Source organism: Acomys minous, assembly GCF_964271855.1.
Source record: "Acomys minous genome assembly, chromosome: 4".
Lineage (NCBI taxonomy): Eukaryota > Metazoa > Chordata > Mammalia > Rodentia > Muridae > Acomys > Acomys minous.
In genome coordinates this window covers 13,809,087-13,825,882 of record NC_140486.1, presented here as the reverse complement: position 1 = coordinate 13,825,882, position 16,796 = coordinate 13,809,087, and the positions used below count along the sequence as shown (strand labels likewise).

The window sequence follows — 16,796 nt, the reverse complement described above, 5'->3', positions numbered from 1 at the left end:
TATTAATCATACAGAAAACTTCTATTCTCTTTTTATGGGCTGTGGTTGTATTTTTAAGATTCCAAATTAACAGAGATAAAACGAAAGTCTTAATCTTTAGTGATTAAGATAAACTATAAACAAAGTTTGTCTGTCTAAATATTCTTAAGATAGACTACTGTCTTACCGTCATCTTAACTAAAAGGCTGAGAATGGTTCCTGAACCCCCATATAGGAACTGATAAAAGTAGTTTTAAAATCTCTAAAACCTAAGAGGAGCCTTTCTGACAGACTCAGCTACAACAAGAAACTATGCCCTGGGCCTTAGCTGCTTCCCTGAGGCAAGAAAATAGAGGTCTGCAATGCCCCCTCCCACCAGGGTCCACCAGGGACCTGTTTCAGATGCAGCCAGAAAGGGGACATGGGTCCCACAGCTGCCTAAAAGCCACATACCCTGCCTGTCGGCAGATTGGCCTATGGATGTCCAAATGCTCACACGCAGGCTTGTCCTCTGTGCCCAGGCACGGGAGGCTCAACCAGCACAAGAGCTATAGACACTTCCAGCCTTCAAGCTCCTTGACCTGGTGGAGCACAGATGACTCCTAGATTCAGCAGCCTCGCCAAACCCAGGGCAACACTACAGGTCTATTTTAACCTCACACTCGAGCTACACAGTCACATTGCCAACTTCTATCATGAGAAGCTTCAACTGCCTTCCTAGCCCTCTTCATACACAGGAGACCAGACTTTAACTGTCAGGTCTAGGCACAGTCTATCCTGTTGCCAGACTTTCTTTTCCCATTCTTTCAGCTAAAGGACAGTGACTACTTAAAGCAATTCACCTATGACTTCAAGCTTACAGAAAGATGTTTAATGAATGTTGGAAGGCCTAAGAAAGTGTTTCAAGTTGGTAAGCGCAATTTATAAAGGTCACCATGTCTAAAAGGATGTTTTATTTCTTCCTGTTGCTATTGTTGTATTAACTGTTCAGAGTGTTGACACTGATCAATGGAGCACTAGTTCATTAACCTAACTATGGTAAAACAGTAGCTCTTACATGTCACACATCCCTACCAGTCACAGATGGTCTAGGAATGTGCCCATGTAAGTGTTTAGTGACAGGACAGATGCATTTTGGTAATGAAAGGGGGTTTCTTTCTGCTTCAGCCACACCCGTTTCCTCACTGTTCCTGCTCCCTGCTTTTCTGGATGGCCACGCTCACTCACTCTGCTCCATTCTCTTCCCTTGTTCCACCAAGTGCTGCCTATTAGCTGCCTATTACTGCCCAGGCAAGACTGAACTCTGCTTGTCAGTCACACTCTAGTTTAGACCTCTCAGAGCTGGAAGATTCTTATTTTGTCATCTGGGTTCTCAAGAAATACCATTCCTATCTGCTGTCAAAGAATTCAGTGTTGACCTCACATCTTCAGAAATGAAGCCAAATATTTTCCTTTGGTCACTCCCTTGGTGTGGTGCAGAAAGCCTCTCTTGCCTTGTCTCACTGGTCCATATGGGTCATAGTGAAAGGGACCCCTGCCTAGTGGGTCTTAAGGCTTCCAAGATGTTTTGTTAATGTTGGAGCTTCTTAGAAAGTGTTCTTATGAATATTGGAGGGTCTAAGAAGGTGGTTTAAGGTTGATACATGCAAGTTATGAATGTTGAGAGGTCTAAGAAGGTGTTTTAAGAATGTTAGAGGTCTAAGAAAGTATTTTAAGTTGGTAAATGCAAATTTTAAAGGTCAACATGTCTAAAAAGATGTTTTATTTCTTCCTGTTGTTATGCTATTGTTGTATTAACTGTTTAGAGTGTTGGCACTGATCAGTGGAGCTCTAATTTATTAATCTAACTATGGTAAAACATTCCACTACATGATCCAGTGTCATATTTCCAAACTCAAGATTTTAAATTTCCTTTAGTTTGTCTTAAAATGTTTCTCACTGTGCTTAAATTATACAAATCCAGTCTTCCAGACAGACCTCTTTCATGATGTATACTGATGCTGAAATTCAAGATCAAGTGAGCCTTTCCTCTTCTGCTCTACAGGAGACTTCTGTCCTCCTCATGTTCCTATTCCATAGATGTCAGAAGAATCCACAAGCTCCTGCCTTTTCTAAACTCACCTCAAAGAGTATTCATGCTTTGAACATAAAGTTCTTTTCCCAAACCTCTACTGTGCTGTGTCTACTGTCTTTTCCTACAATGGGTACATGTCTAACAATGTTCATTTCACTGTAGATCTCAAACATTCCTGATGCTAACATGTCTAAAATTTATCTCCTGTTATGAACTTAGAAGGATTCTTATAAGCTATAGAAAATCCACCTCTCAGGTGAAATGGAATCCAGATAAGTACTGCCAACCAACAGCCTCAGTTTTCTGCCTATCTTCTTTCTCTGAGAGTGGGATTCCTCCTCCTTTTGCTGGTTTTGAGACTCCCCTAACTACCCAATTGCCACCTTCCTATACCCAACACCAGCTGAATTCTCCCTTCCTACTCCCATAAATGCTTCCCTTTGCCCGACAGACCATCGACACCTCTCTGGTCCACTGGGAATGGAGGTACCCAGCCCTGGTCTGCATGACTGTGGCTGGTCCTTCTTGCTGGCCAGTGACTAGGACTATTCCCACTGGGTGAGACCACTGACACAGTCCCTCTGCTGCCATCCGGCCACTGACAAATATTAATGTACTAGGTGGCTGTGTTCCTGGGCTAGCTCATCCAATGAGCTGTGCTCTTGTCACTGACCAGAACTGACAAGTTGCTGGGACAGTCTGTACTTATCTTTTGAGTCATAATCTGTCTCTGGGGATGCCCTCTCTTGGACGGATGCCAGCAATTGAGTAAAATGGAAGGAATCTCCCTATATCCAAACCTTTTCTTTGCTCTGCCATTTTCAAGCCTTTTCTAAGGTAAAGTGGAAGGGGGCTCTCCTTATTTTCAAGCCGTGTCTTTTCTTTGTTCTTCCAAGAGTTTCAAATGTACACCTAAAGGAATTGTCTTCTGCCCACATCTATGTCCCTATATCCCGTCAGACTTTCTATATCCAGGACACCATTAAACACAGGTGTTAGCTGTGTGATTGTGTTAGCTGGACCTGCATTGCCCCTCCTAGGCTCAAATATTCTCAGACCCTGGACAGCGAATGTAACAGCCTACTCTTCTGGGACCTGGCCAACATTTTAGCCTTTTACTCCTCTGTCACCATCCCACTGTCAGCAGGAAGGAGTCAAAGACTAATTTCTGCACTCCTTATGCATTTACAAAAGGCTGAAATGGTGTGCTCCAGACTTGGAACAAGCAGCTCCAGGTTCTCCCGGCACTCTTCGGTCCCCCTCTGCTGCAGGATGTGGCTGATATGCCCTGCCCTCTACCCTGAACTTGCAGGACAGTTTTCCCTTCGCCTTCACTATATAATCTAGACATTTTGTTGCTATTGCTTTTTTCCCCCCTCTCTCTTTCCCCCTTATCTACATTGATATACTTTAACTTAACCTTATATAAAAAACAATCCAACATCCTCATTTTTTAATTATAGGAAAAGGGAGGAATATTAGGATCCTGCTTCAGTCTGCCCATTGGGCATGGCCCTACCCAAGATTACAAAAGGACAAACCCTCCCGTGGCTCTCTCTCTCACCTCTCTTTCTTCCTCTCTCTCCCTATCTCTCTGTCTCTCTATCTCTGTCTGAGGTACCCCTCCCCCTTTCCTTTTCTCCCCATGCCCATTTAATAAACTTCCCCATCTAATATCTGTGGCCTGGCATCTTCCTTTTTAATTATTAAAATATACCATGCATGTCTTTCTGGGTCTGGGTTACCTCAACATAGATGTCCTTTAAGAGACTCCACCCAGCAGGGGATTGGGACAGATACTGGGATTCACAGCCAGACTTTGGACAAAGAGCTGTGAGTTGTATGGAAAAGTTGGGGGATGGAAGGACGAACGGGGAGTCAGGATCTCCACAAGCAGACTGTCAAGGCGGGCAGATCTGGACCAGGGTGGGGAGGAGGCTGCACAAACTGATGCACCAAACAAGGACAGTGCAAGCAGAGGAAATAGACCCCCTGTTTAGATGTAGCCAATGGATAGCTCATTCTCCACATGGAAAAGGGGCGGGGAGCGTCGATTGGGGACTGCCTCTAACACGAACTCTGGTGCCTGTGATTTGATTACTGCTCCTTGGTGGAGAGGCTCTGTGGAATCACAGAGGAAGGGGATGCAGGCTATCCATATGAGACCTAATAGGCTGTGGTCAGATGGTGGGGGAGGAGGATACCCCTGTCAGAGATCTAAGGGAGGGGAATAGAGCAGAAAAGGGAGGGAGGGTGGGAACAGAAAGATCAGAGGGAGGGGATTACAATTGGGATGTAATGTGAATAAACAACAACAACAACGGAATTTAGTTCATTTAAAAATGAAATAACTTTTAGATATATTTATTTAATATATTATATACTTGAATGTTTTGTCTGCATGTATGTATGTGTACCATATGTGTGTCTGGTACCCACAGAGACCAGAAAAGAGCATCATATTCCCTGTAAACCATGATATGGTGCTGGGAATAAAACCTCTGTCCTCTGCAAGAGCAACCAGTGCTCTTAACTGCTCTTAACTTCCTTTCTCCAGCCCCTTAGCTCATTTTTCAATCAATGCTGCTTGAGCGGCTGAGTTAGGCTTTAGAATCTGTAAGATAGACAAGGTGTGGGCAGTGACTCTCAGCTCCCTCCACTTCTGCTTTGGGGCAACACGACAGTTGTGTGTATCAACAGTGACTCGCATCCCTGGGCGAAATGCAGGCCTCTAGGCTCAGAGCAGCAACTTTTGACTGAAAGGACTCAAGGCTTATTTACATCTCTAGTCCTGGACCAGATCTTTGGTACCTAAGCAAACTAGGCTGAAGGGGTAACCTAGGGGTGGCAAGATTGGGAGAAAAACTACTGCAAGTGGAGTGGAAGTGGAAAGCTCAGTAAGTAGAGGCAGATCACACCTGCATGCTTTGTTTTAGAAAGAAAGATCTAACCTACATAAATTAACAAACATGGAGACGCAGAATTCTAGAGATCTCCCAAGATCAGGCAGGTTACAAACCTAGCCTGAACGTTGCTTTCACCACCTATTGGAAAGAGGAGGCACCTCTACTGTATGCCTTTGACTTGGGCAAGCATTGCCCTCCAGACAAGCATTAAATCTGTCACTTCCCCTACCCCACCCCTGCACCAGCCGTGTAGTAGGGAAATGTGTGTGACCTTCTCAGGGGCCTATAACCTCTTTCTTTATTTGCTAGTTGATGTGGCTTTCTTCCCCTTCGCCTCTCCTCTAGTCTTTCACATGCCCAGCCCCTACATGCTTAGCAAAGAGACAAAAGGAAGAAAAGGAGAAGTTATACTTTTCTGAGCAATTAACAAAAGTAAGCAGACTTACGTTTGCAGCACAGCTGCAGCCCAATAAACTACTATGCTAGGCGTGGGGATTCTGGGAAAGAAAAGTACAGTATCTCATTAAAGGACTAACTATTCCACTAATCTCTTTAGCAGGACTTCAGGTGAGCCCCACCTCCCTGGGGGTGGTCTCTTGGGCAAGTGATTGTTAACCCAACCAGAAGGTTAACAGGCCAGAGATTCTTTTCTCTTGACCAGAAGGAATTTTCCTTAATGGACCTTTATTGCTACATTATATTTTTATTTTGTCAGAAGTTTTAAAATATTGTATCATTAGAAAACAAAACAAAACAAAGCTCACAGTCACCTCACCAGTCTTGAGGGAAAGAGAAAGTGAAAACCACAGTGAACTAACACTTCATGGTCATTACGATGACTAAACCATCACTCATCATTAACCAGAAGAAACAAGTGCTTGTAAGGACACGGGGAACCTGGAGCCCTTGAGTGTGGCTGCAGAAGAAACGAACTGGAGCTGGTGTGGGCAGCAGTGTTGTGGTTTCTCAGAAATGAAACACAGATCCCCGTGTCATCCATCGTCTAAGCTCTGAGCACAGACCCAAAGAAATCACAACAGGAAAGCCTGCCCAAATCTGTGTGCCCACTAGAGTAAGCAGCAGCATCCATAGCCTTAAGACAGACATTCCAAATGTCCACAACAGATAAGTGGTCAAACAAAGTGTGGAACAGCCAAGCAAGGGGTAGTAGTCCATATTTTTAAAGAGAGAAATGAGCAGGGCATGATGGCGCATGCCCTTAATCAAAGCACTCCGGAGGCGGAGACAGGCAGATCTCTGTGAGTTCAAGGCCAACCTGGTCTACAGAGTGAGTTCCAGGACAGCCAGGGCTGTTACACAGATAAACCCTGTCTCAAAATAACCAACCAATAAATAAATAAATAAAATAAAAAGAGAAATGTTTGCTCATGCACCCATGCAAGGATAGAACTTGACAGCATTACACTAAGTGAGATAAGCCAGCACAAAGGACAAACACTGCACATTCTACTTATATGTGGTACCTAGAACAGTCAAGTTCCTAGGAACAGAAAATAAAATGGTGGATTCCAAAGGTAGTGGAGAGTGGGAAATAAAGTGACCCTCCGGTGTGTGCAGAGTTTAAGACTGAAGATAAAAAGGTCTAGAGACTGACAGGGTAGCCACTATACAATAACGAGAATGCTACTTAATTTTTAAAATTATCTTATTTTATGTGCATAGATGCTGTGCCACATGTGTCTCTGTGCACCATGTCCATGCCTGGTACTCACAGAGGCCAGAAACTGGAGTTACAGGTGGTTGTTACGCCACCATGTGGGTGCTGGGAACTGAACCCAGGTCCTCTGGACATTCAGATATTACTCTTAAAGGTTGAGCCCTAGGCCAGTGTGAAAATTTTCAATGCAACTGACCTTCATACTTAAACATGGTAAGATGTGTGTGTGTGTGTGTGTGTGTGTGTGTGTGTGTGTGTGTGTGTATGTATATGGTATGGTAGGATATGCATATATATGTGTGTGTACATATATACATACACACACATACACACATACTTACAATGACACCCAAAAGCTTGTTGCTTACTAGTACTTTAGAGCTGAGTCTCTGCATCTGGTTGTATGGAGAGACAGCAGAGCAGGAGTCAGTAAGCATCTGTCCTGCTCCTATCATCACATGCGACCAGAGCAGGACCGTTCTTTTGAATTGTTGTTGTTGTTATTTTGTAAATGTCTTCCAGATTCAATTAACATAATAAATAGCATGCTTAATGTGTACAATGTAGTAATTTTGTATGTTGTGCTATGTGTTCCCCCATAAAACCATCATTGTGGTCAAAGCACGGAGCATTGTCCAGCACCCTTCAGCTTCCTGTTGCTCTCCATTCTCTTTCCCTCCCACCCAAGCTCCAGGTGACCCCTGCACTACTGCCTTGTATTTCCCAGGACTTTGTATAAATAGAATTACATGGGACAGAATAGCAAGCATATGTTTACTCTGAGCTGGCTTCCATTGGAGGTTGGTCTGATGTATTTTGATACTAACAACTGCTTGCTGTCTCTGAGACCCAACAGTACCTTGAGCCAAACCTGTTTGACCAATAAAAAGCCATCACATCTGGGCAGCGCAAATGAGACAGGTGTGGCTAAGGCTCCCAGGGTTGGGGAGACAGAGAGAGTCTCGGGAGGAAGAGAGACCAGAGGAGAGGAGAGGAGAGGAAGGTTGTGCATCATGGGTTAGATGGGGGAGAAGCACATGGCTGGCATGGATGGAGACTTGGCCCAGATGATGAGAATTAGCAAGTATTTGGGATTATTGATGGGAGGTAGCTTGATAGAAATTATTAGAAGCAGATGGCATGGGATTGGAGCAGGGATTCCATACCTGCCCCACTATGGGAAGTGGTTTAGGGGATTAATGTCTGCCCTACCCCAGGTTAACTAAGGCTATTTTAAAATCGAACAGGTGTCTGTGTCTTGATTGATTGCTAGTGGGTTATACTGCCACAATAATAATTATAGGCCTGATAATAAACATGATTAGTCCTTACTGGTAAATCAACAACAACAACAGGCTTCCTTCATCTCAGCATCACAGTTGTGAGGTTTGCCCACATCTTCCTGTCACTGTTGAGTAGCGTGCACCATACACACATGCCACAATGTGTTAATTCACTCACCTGCTGAGGGACGTTTGGGTGGCCTCCAGGTTGGCACTGTTACCAAAAGACTGTAGTCATGTGTATACCAGTGTTTGTGTGGTATGTTTTCATTTCTCCAGGCTAAATATCTCTGAGTAGAACGGCTGGGTTACATTCATAGTTTTATTACTTGGGGGGTTGGTTTGGGTTTTTTCCCAAAGGAACCCTAAGGTTTCTGCCTAGAGCCAGGAAGAGGTGTGGATCAACGCTCTGCTTCCCCTTTCAAACGCAGGGGCGGGCTTCAAAGATAGGCTCATAGAATTGCTTTCTCCACCAGCCTTTCTTTGAAGAAAGGTTTTCACTGGGGCCGAGGGTGGGGGTATAAAGATGTTAACTCCCTAAGCAGGACTTAATGGTGACACAAATAATGACACAGAGGCTTTTAAATATTTTAGAGCTTAGGCCTTTTGGCTAGGGCAGTCTCGCAGGCAGCTGTCTAGCTTAGGCTGCTGAATCCTGGAACTACACATCACCACATGGCTGGCCTACCTCTGCTCCACTCTGGTCTGTCCATTCACCTCTGCACCCATGGGTGCATCACCCACTTTTGCTTTCCTTCTCTCAGCATCCCTCTCTCCCTCGGAAGTTCCGCCTTTCACCTCCTGCCCAGCTATTGGCTGTCAGCTCTTTATTACAACCAATAGGCAAGTAAGGAAGGATGAATATTTATGAAATATAAGAACGTGATGGCCATAGAAATAACAATACCAAGTACTCAGCTCTCTGCTGGTTTAAGAATCAACAACTGAATATACTGAGACATACCTACACACAATGCACCCCAACAACTCTCCTTCCAAAATTTTCCTCCCGCTCGCTATCATTTTAGAGTCAAAGAAAAATGAAGGCTGCCTCAAGCTCATGTTCAAAGTTAGTGATCTAGATGTTGTCGGTGCACGTGCCTAGGCTGGGATCCTGGGCCTGTGACTACAATGGCCACTAGAGGTTCACTAGTTTCAGCTTTCGGAAGTGTGTAAGCAGCAGGTAATATAATAAACTCCTGGTGTCCGACAGAATCACTTCCTGGTATACAGACATTTCTCTTATGTGCCGAACACAAAGTCAGTTGAGACTGAACAGTCAGGGGTGTTGCTTGGGGATTTTCCACAGATGCAGGGTGGGTTTCCAGGATATCCCATGGAGGCCCTCCTCCAATACAGGTCTGAGCCAAATTTTATCAGAGGGAAGGGCTGGCCACACTGTGTTTTTCACTCTCTGAGGAAAAGGGAGAGGAAGGGTTCTCTTGAACATTTTTGCTTTACCTTCTCCAAGGGAAATGAAGGATTTCCCTGGGCTGCTTCGGCTGTGTAGACCTCGTGGCTGGTTCACATTGGCTTGTTCACCCACTCAAGACAAGAGACACATATTGCAGCTTTGACCTTAAGAGCACCCCCCACCTGGACCCAGCCATTTCTTCTGACCCACCCCAACCACTTCCCCTAATCCTGAGAACCTCCTTGCTAGAGCATCACAGCCCCCACACCCAGGACCCTGTGCTTAATTCTACTCAGCCCTCCACCATTGCACCACGTCATCAGGAGGCGCTTGCTACTGACTTGAGCTCAATGTTGAAAATACATGGTTTCAGAAGCCCCTAAACTCACCCTGTTAACAACAACAACAACAACAACAACAACAACAACAACAACAAATCCCCCAAGTGATTCCATGGCCTCCTGTCAAGGAGTTGGGGGTCAGTGCTGGTTGCGTGTCTCCAGCTAGCATTGACATTTTCATGAGGACCCAGAAAAGAAAGGCTCCACTTCTCAGGAAATTTCACTCAGTCTTCTTCTGAACAGAGATGAGACGGTCAGCTTCGCCAGCAGTTGGAGAGTTGGCTTGGTGGCTAAGAACACTGGCTGCTCCTCCAGAGGACCTATGTTCAGTTCCCATAACCCATATGACAGACAGCTTCAGTTTCAGGGGATCTGACACTCTCTTCTGGCCTCCATGGGCAATGCGTGCTCATGATGCACATATATCCACGTAAGCAAAACACTCATGCACACAAAACAAAATTAGATAACTCCAAAAAACAAAACAAAACAAAATTAACAAAAAAACACCTTCCCCTCAAAGCCCTAGGCTGTCACTCTGGTTCAGGTAATAACTAAATATTGGCAAAAGTGAACTATGACCTTCCTGAGAACCTGTGTCCCCTGGGGCCACAACATTTCTTACTTTTCCTTAAGCCCAATGATACGGACTTCCAAATATTATTATAATGTTTTTAGCATCATCACTGCTAGTAATTCATTCTGTCTTCCAAGAACAAGATCTCAAGTGCACCACATGGCAGACATGAAGGCAAAGACACAGAAAGGCCAAAGAGGAGGGGGCCTGTTCACACGTCCCCTGTTAGGGGACCTGGTCTGTAGCCTGAAGTTCAGATTCTGCAGCGACAGAAGGTGCCCTCCACCTCACCTCAGCACCTTCCTGGCACCCCTTGGTCTCTTCTTCCCACGAAATGTGGAAAACAATGTAGGGACTTTTCGCTCACCGTCTTATCAGATGGAGACAAAGGCTGGCAGAGTCTCCTGTGACTGTTGTCTGCCCCAAAGAGTTAAAAACAGCCAGTCTGCTGTCATGAGGGTTTGTTGGTCATGGAATATCTCCCCCAGCCCCCACCCCTGAGACCTAGGCTGGCTATGGATCCTGAGACTGACTCAGTCGTGTGTAGCCTGGGGCTTCCTCAAACGTGTGGTCCTCCTGCCTCCTGTGATCTAAGTCTATAATCCCAAAGGGCTGGGGTTACATGCATGCATCTCCACACTCAACAGGGATATGGCACTCCCAGCTCGAGGGCCAGCTTCATGTTTTGTAAAATGATAACTCGATCTTTTCCTCCCAGTTACACTACGTCAATACGGAATGAGGTAGGCAGAGTACCTGGCTGGGAGTGAGGGGTGAAAACAAGTCCACCATTGTCGCATTGTTTCAATCAATGATTCATCTGGAATTCCACTGCATTTCATTTTGACGTGTATTTATGGAGTATTTACTTACTCAGTTCCTGGTAGATGCTGGAAACAGCTAAGAGACAAATCACAGATATGCCCTGGCCCTGCTTCAAAGGCTCTGCAGATGAAGAGGGGGAGACTGGATCACATAAAGCATTGCCAGCTCAACTTGATCTTCAGAGCCAAGGGAGGCTGATGGAGGTGGTTTTTGTGCGCTATTCAAATGCTGATCTCTGAACCCAGAGATCTGGTTGCAGTGTGCATGTTGGCATTGTAAAGAAGGAGGAGGAAGAGGGAGAGGAGGAGGGAGAGAAGGAGGGAGAGAAGGAGGAGGAAGGAGAGGAGGAGGGAGAGGAGGAGGAAGAGGGAGAGGAGAAGGAAAACAAAAAACCACATATTGGAGGATGCTTTTGTGCTATATTCAAATGCTGATTTCTGTGCCCAAAGATCTTGTTGCAGTCAGGACACTGGCACTGTCATTATTATGAAGCATCTCTTATCTCAATATTGTGTAAAAATTGTTCTCCATTACCTTCCATTTGGTTAATAAAGAGCTGATCAGCCAACAGCTGTGCAGTGGAGGATAAGGCAGGACTTCTGCATCCCAGAGAGGGGGATGGCTCTCAGGTAGAGACTGGGGAGTCACCATGAGGACACAGATGGAACAGGAGCAATCAGGGCAAGGCTAAGATGGCAGATAATGGGCCACATGGCTGGGAAATAGGCCAGTGTCAGAATTAGTTGGGTTAATTTAGACTGAGCAAACTGAGAATCTGCCAAGCTATAGTGCCTAAAGCTATTATTAATAAATATAGAGGTCTCTGTGTCATTGTTTGGGAGCAAGAGCAGGCACAGAAAGCCCTGACTTTCACAAGAAGCAGCAGAAAGGTTTATGCAGGAAACATCTGGTTTTATTTCAGCAAAGATGAGCACAGCCTATGAGTACCAGAGGACTGTGAAAATAGCCCTCAGGGGCTGCCTCAGTGAAACAAGAGCAAACAAAGGTTAAAGCATAAAGAAAAAAGCAGGCAACTTGGTATGAGAGCCAAGAGGCCAGCATTAGTCATTCTAACTGGGGAGTCAGGACAAAGTTTGGAGAAGGTGGCACTTAAGGTGGCCTTGATAGACAGCGGGGACAAAGGAGGCTTCAAGATCCAGAATAGAGATGCTACCTGTGGAAACACGGGGTCTACCAGACAGGCCCATGAGGTGATGCAGCAAGTGAAGGCAGGATCATATGGCTTGTTAAATGGCATGCTGAGAATCTGGGGGGGGGGGTTGTTTTGTTTGTTTGTTTGTTTGTTTGTTTTTGTAAGATGAACCTGTTTGTGTCACCCACGGAGAACTGTTGCCTAGCAAGCACACAGGTCCCATCAGGGCACTGCCTATGTGTGGGGTTCCAGACAGATGGCCACCCCTCTTTACATCAGGCCCTCACACAGACCGTCTCTGAGATGATCAGAGGACCCAGGGCCGCTAAGCTGCAAGCTTCTCCACATCCATATCTTTTACTCAGGAAGACCAGGCTATAGAGTACAAGACGAGAGCCTGCTGATAGAGAACAGAGTAAATGAAGAAATGGATTAAGTGGAAACGAATATATCTGAGTAAATAATATTGGAACATCCAAGAGGAAGTCACAAAATAAACACGAGTGAGTCTATGCGCCTGTGTGTGTGTGTGTGTGTGTGTCTGTGTGTCTGTGTGTTGTCACACACACACATGCAGATATGCCTAAGGAAAGTAGGCAGGGGCTCTGAATAAGTAGAAACTTCCAGGTTTTACCCAGCCATTCTCTCTCCATCACTGCTTTTCCTACAGCACCTTCAGCTCCCCACAGGGACAAGCCCTGGATGCCCCAACATTACAGAGAGAGAGAGAGAGAGAGAGAGAGAGAGAGAGAGAGAGAGAGAAACCAGCCCTGTTCCAGAACTGAGCTATTTTCATTGCTACTTCATAACTGTAATTTTTGCTACTATGAGTAGTAATGTAAATATCTGATATGCAGGATCTCTGCCACGCGACCCCTCAGGCTGAGAACCACTGGCCTAGGTACAACCTTTGCCCTACTTCCCCCGGCACCTTTGCCTTGCAGGGTGACTCTTGGCAGGACATGACAGATTTTTATCCCTGCCCACATCTAAGTATTTTTTTTTTTTAACATTACAAAAAATATTCTGGAAAATGGCTCCTGTCACTGAGCTAAGGACACTGTGGAAACAGGGAGGAGTACTGGGCCATTTAAAAGCAAAAATGTGCTGAGGTTTTCTTTTTACTTTTTTTTTTTAATCTGAAAATGTCTTTATTTTTTTAGAAAATGGATCCCAGGAAGGTTAGAAAGCAATACCAGAAGGCATAGATGCAGAACCGGATGTGTGCAGTCATTCAAACATCCAAGTAAGACATGGCAGCATAAATATCCAAAAAGCATCTCTTAGGTCTTCAAAACTAACTAGTGAGCAGTATAGCATTTCTTAGATGGGAAAAACAGTTAACATTAAAGTCTTAAAAGCCTTTTCCTTGCTTAATTACATGTAAACAGTTTGCCTTTGATCAAACTCCTTTAAACATGGACAAAGGGATTACACAGGTCCAATGTTAAAACAGACAACATGTTGCAAATTACTTGTGGTATAATGTGTTCCAACAAAGCTTAGGAAATAAAGACGCTGAGTTGGCTTTGGACTAAGTTTAATAGTCATCTCCTTTGCTGACAATTTCTTTACAGGCTGGACACAACAGTATAGTGTGTTCAAACTGTGCTGCCTATGATCTCTTAATATCACATAACGGTGGATATGGATCTACAATGCCCAAGTCACGCAGATTCCTCAGAGCCATTAAGTATTTACTTTCTCCCAAGCGATCCAGCCACCTTCAGCAGAAGGTAAAGGTGCCAAAGTTTTCATTGATGACATTCAGCAAGTGTTTTGTTTTTGGAAGCCTTACTGGCACATGTCGCACGTCAAAATGTTTCATGCGGTGTGATCACTCCATGCCCTCCTGTGCTTCCAAAGCTCTCAGTGGCTACACCTCTCCCTCCTCCACTCTAGCAGCTTCCTCTCCTCTCACATTGGCACTGTTTTTCCACCGTGTATTCTATATGACTCAACTGAATGGCATTTTAAATTGCGGGTGGGTTTCACTTGATCCATCTTCCCTTGTATCTCTATTTCATAGGATTCAGTAACTTCTCCAACGGCCTCACCCGCATCACAGAAACAAACATCAATCCCAGCACACTTTAGTCCAGTATTAGTGGCCTCTTTGACAGCTTTTAATAATATGTCATATTTGGGATTAAAAGTAACAGTAAAACACAATCAATTATTCTACCACTTATATGTGTTCCAAAGTCTATCTTACAGTTGTCATCATACTGTAAGACTGTTGTGTCCCCAGCGTTGGGAGTGTAATGTGCAGCACAGTTGTTGAGAGAACACCCAGTGGGAAACGCCAGGCCTGCATTTAACCTGTTCTCTTTTATTAGCTTGAGAGACCAGTCTTCCAACTTCTCAGATTTCTATCATTGTCATCCCAGGTTTGATCCAGCTCATAACATATTTTCTAATTTGCCAATGTGCTTCTGCAGCTTCTTGGAAGTCATTCCAAATCTCTTCACTAGCCTCATCTAATGCTTTTTTTTTTTTTCTTCACTTGTGATTCTCCAGGCAGCTGTTTGCTCATCTTGTATGAGTGGGTATTCACACTCTCGTCCTTTGGGAAATACACCATTAGGATACAGGTCACATATTGGAACTGAGTGAGGGTCTGTTTGAATTTTTGGTCCTCCTCCTCTTCCTCCTCCTCCTCCTCCTCCTCCTCTTCTTCCTCCTCCTCCTCCTCGTCTTCTTCTTCTTCTTCTTCTTCTTCTTCTTCTTCTTCTTCTTCCCAGCAGCACCATCATCAACTCCATCACCATCATCTCTCTTTCTCATCCAAGGCTTGTCTTTCCAACTGTCTTGCTACCTCATCCACTGAGGCTCCCGATTCTGTATCAGGTTCTTGTTGTACTGCTGACACCGCCCCCTTGCCCTTCTTCTTCCGTCTTTTCTTCTTGGCAGTTTCCTCGGTGGTGCTGGAGGTTCCCTCTTCCCTGTCTGGATCCAGGTCACCATTCAGGTGGCTCCCGAAGGACGTTGCCTCCTCCATACCCACCATGTTGCCTGAGAAAGAGCAGGGGAGTGAGAACGAGCAGTGAGGGCACACTCCTTCTTCTGTGTGAAGGTTTTCAGTGCCCCAGATGATGAACCTCGAGACTGTTGACCCCTCATGAAAGCCTCCTAAGTGATGTGCTAACTTGGGAGTATTTGGAATTCCAAGAGTATGAAAGTACACAGCCTCTGCCCTCGTAGTAGAATCTGGTCAACCTATAGTTCCTTTGGGCAGACAGTTTCTCACCCATGAAGCACATGCCTTTGAAGAATCAAATCCCTTTCTATATGGAATTTTAGTTTTTTCCTTGCATGGTCTTCCAGGATGTCTTCTGACAGTCATGACTCCAACCTTCAAGGCAGCACTCCAGCTGGCAGCGTGCCTGGAGAAAGGCAGAGGATAACCACCTGGGCAAAGAGATGGCTTAACCAGATGGGAGCTGTCTCAAACCTAGACAGGAAGTAGTTGGTAGCCATTAAGTGAGTTGTATTTTTTAAATTACATTTGTTTATAAAGAAACTTAGATATATACTTCTTTATTTATTCAGTGTGAATGCAAGCCAGTGATTCTCAACCCGTAGGTCTCGATCCCTTTGGGGCTGGGCAGGGGGTGTCAAATAACTCTTTCACAGGGGTTTTCATATCAGAGGTCCTCCATATTAGATATTTACATTATGATTCATAACAGTAAGAAAATTATAGTTATGAGGTAGCAACATAAATCTTTTTATGGTCAGGGGTCACCAGAACATGAGGAACTCTGTTTAAAGGGTCGTTGCATGAGGAAGGTTGAGAGCCACTGTTGTAAGTAATTACCACAGCTGGACTGTGGGGGTCAGAAGACAACTTGCAGGAATTGCTTCTCTCTTTCCTCCTTGTGGATTCCAGGAGTCCAACTAAAGCAAACAAGCTTGGCAGAGGCACCTTCACCCACTGAGCCATCTCGATGGCCCTAAGTCTTGTGTGTGTGTGTGTGTGTGTGTGTGTGTGTGTGTGTGTGTGTGTGTGTGTGTGTCTGTTTTGTCTTCCTGTATGCCTGTGTACCACTTGCATGCCTAGTTTTTATGACATGAGCCACCATATGGGTTCTGAGAATCCCATTAGTGTTCTTTGGGAAATCAGCTAGTCCATAGCCACAGAGCCATGTCTATAGCTCCTAAGTCATTTTTGTTGTTGTTGTTGTTGTTCTTAAGCAAAAGAGTGAAAGGAGCCTAGAATTATCTGCTTGTCCAGCCTGTTTGCATCGATTCTTTTCCAAGCCTTTCCCCATCACCGCCATACTCTGCCCTTCTAGAGGTGATCTGAGGAGCATCGTAAGCCCCAGTGTCCAAGGATGCATACAGTGGCCCAGAATAGAGGCGTAACTAATGCTGCTCACAGCCCAGCCACTCTGGGCACTGACTGAAAGTCTGAGTCAGTCTCAGATTATCCATTTGGCAGATAGTCTGTTTCGTGAAGCAGCCCCCATTGAGAGGAACATCGTCTCATCTAGGAAGATCTGAACAGGTCAGTAGCCTAAGAATTGACCCAGCTGGCCCGTGAAGTTTCTCCAAGCATGGGCC

The 16,796-nt window shown here is 45.0% G+C and overlaps 1 pseudogene across 1 annotated transcript; it reads right to left on the bottom strand.

Moving 5' to 3' along the window:
• Positions 1-13,753: 13,753 nt before the first annotated feature.
• LOC311595790 (methionine aminopeptidase 2-like) lies at positions 13,754-15,546 on the bottom strand (annotated as a pseudogene). Its single transcript has 2 exons — positions 15,009-15,546; positions 13,754-14,880 (listed from the first exon to the last, which is right to left on the bottom strand). The product of its transcript is annotated as a methionine aminopeptidase 2-like (transcript).
• Positions 15,547-16,796: the final 1,250 nt, after the last annotated feature.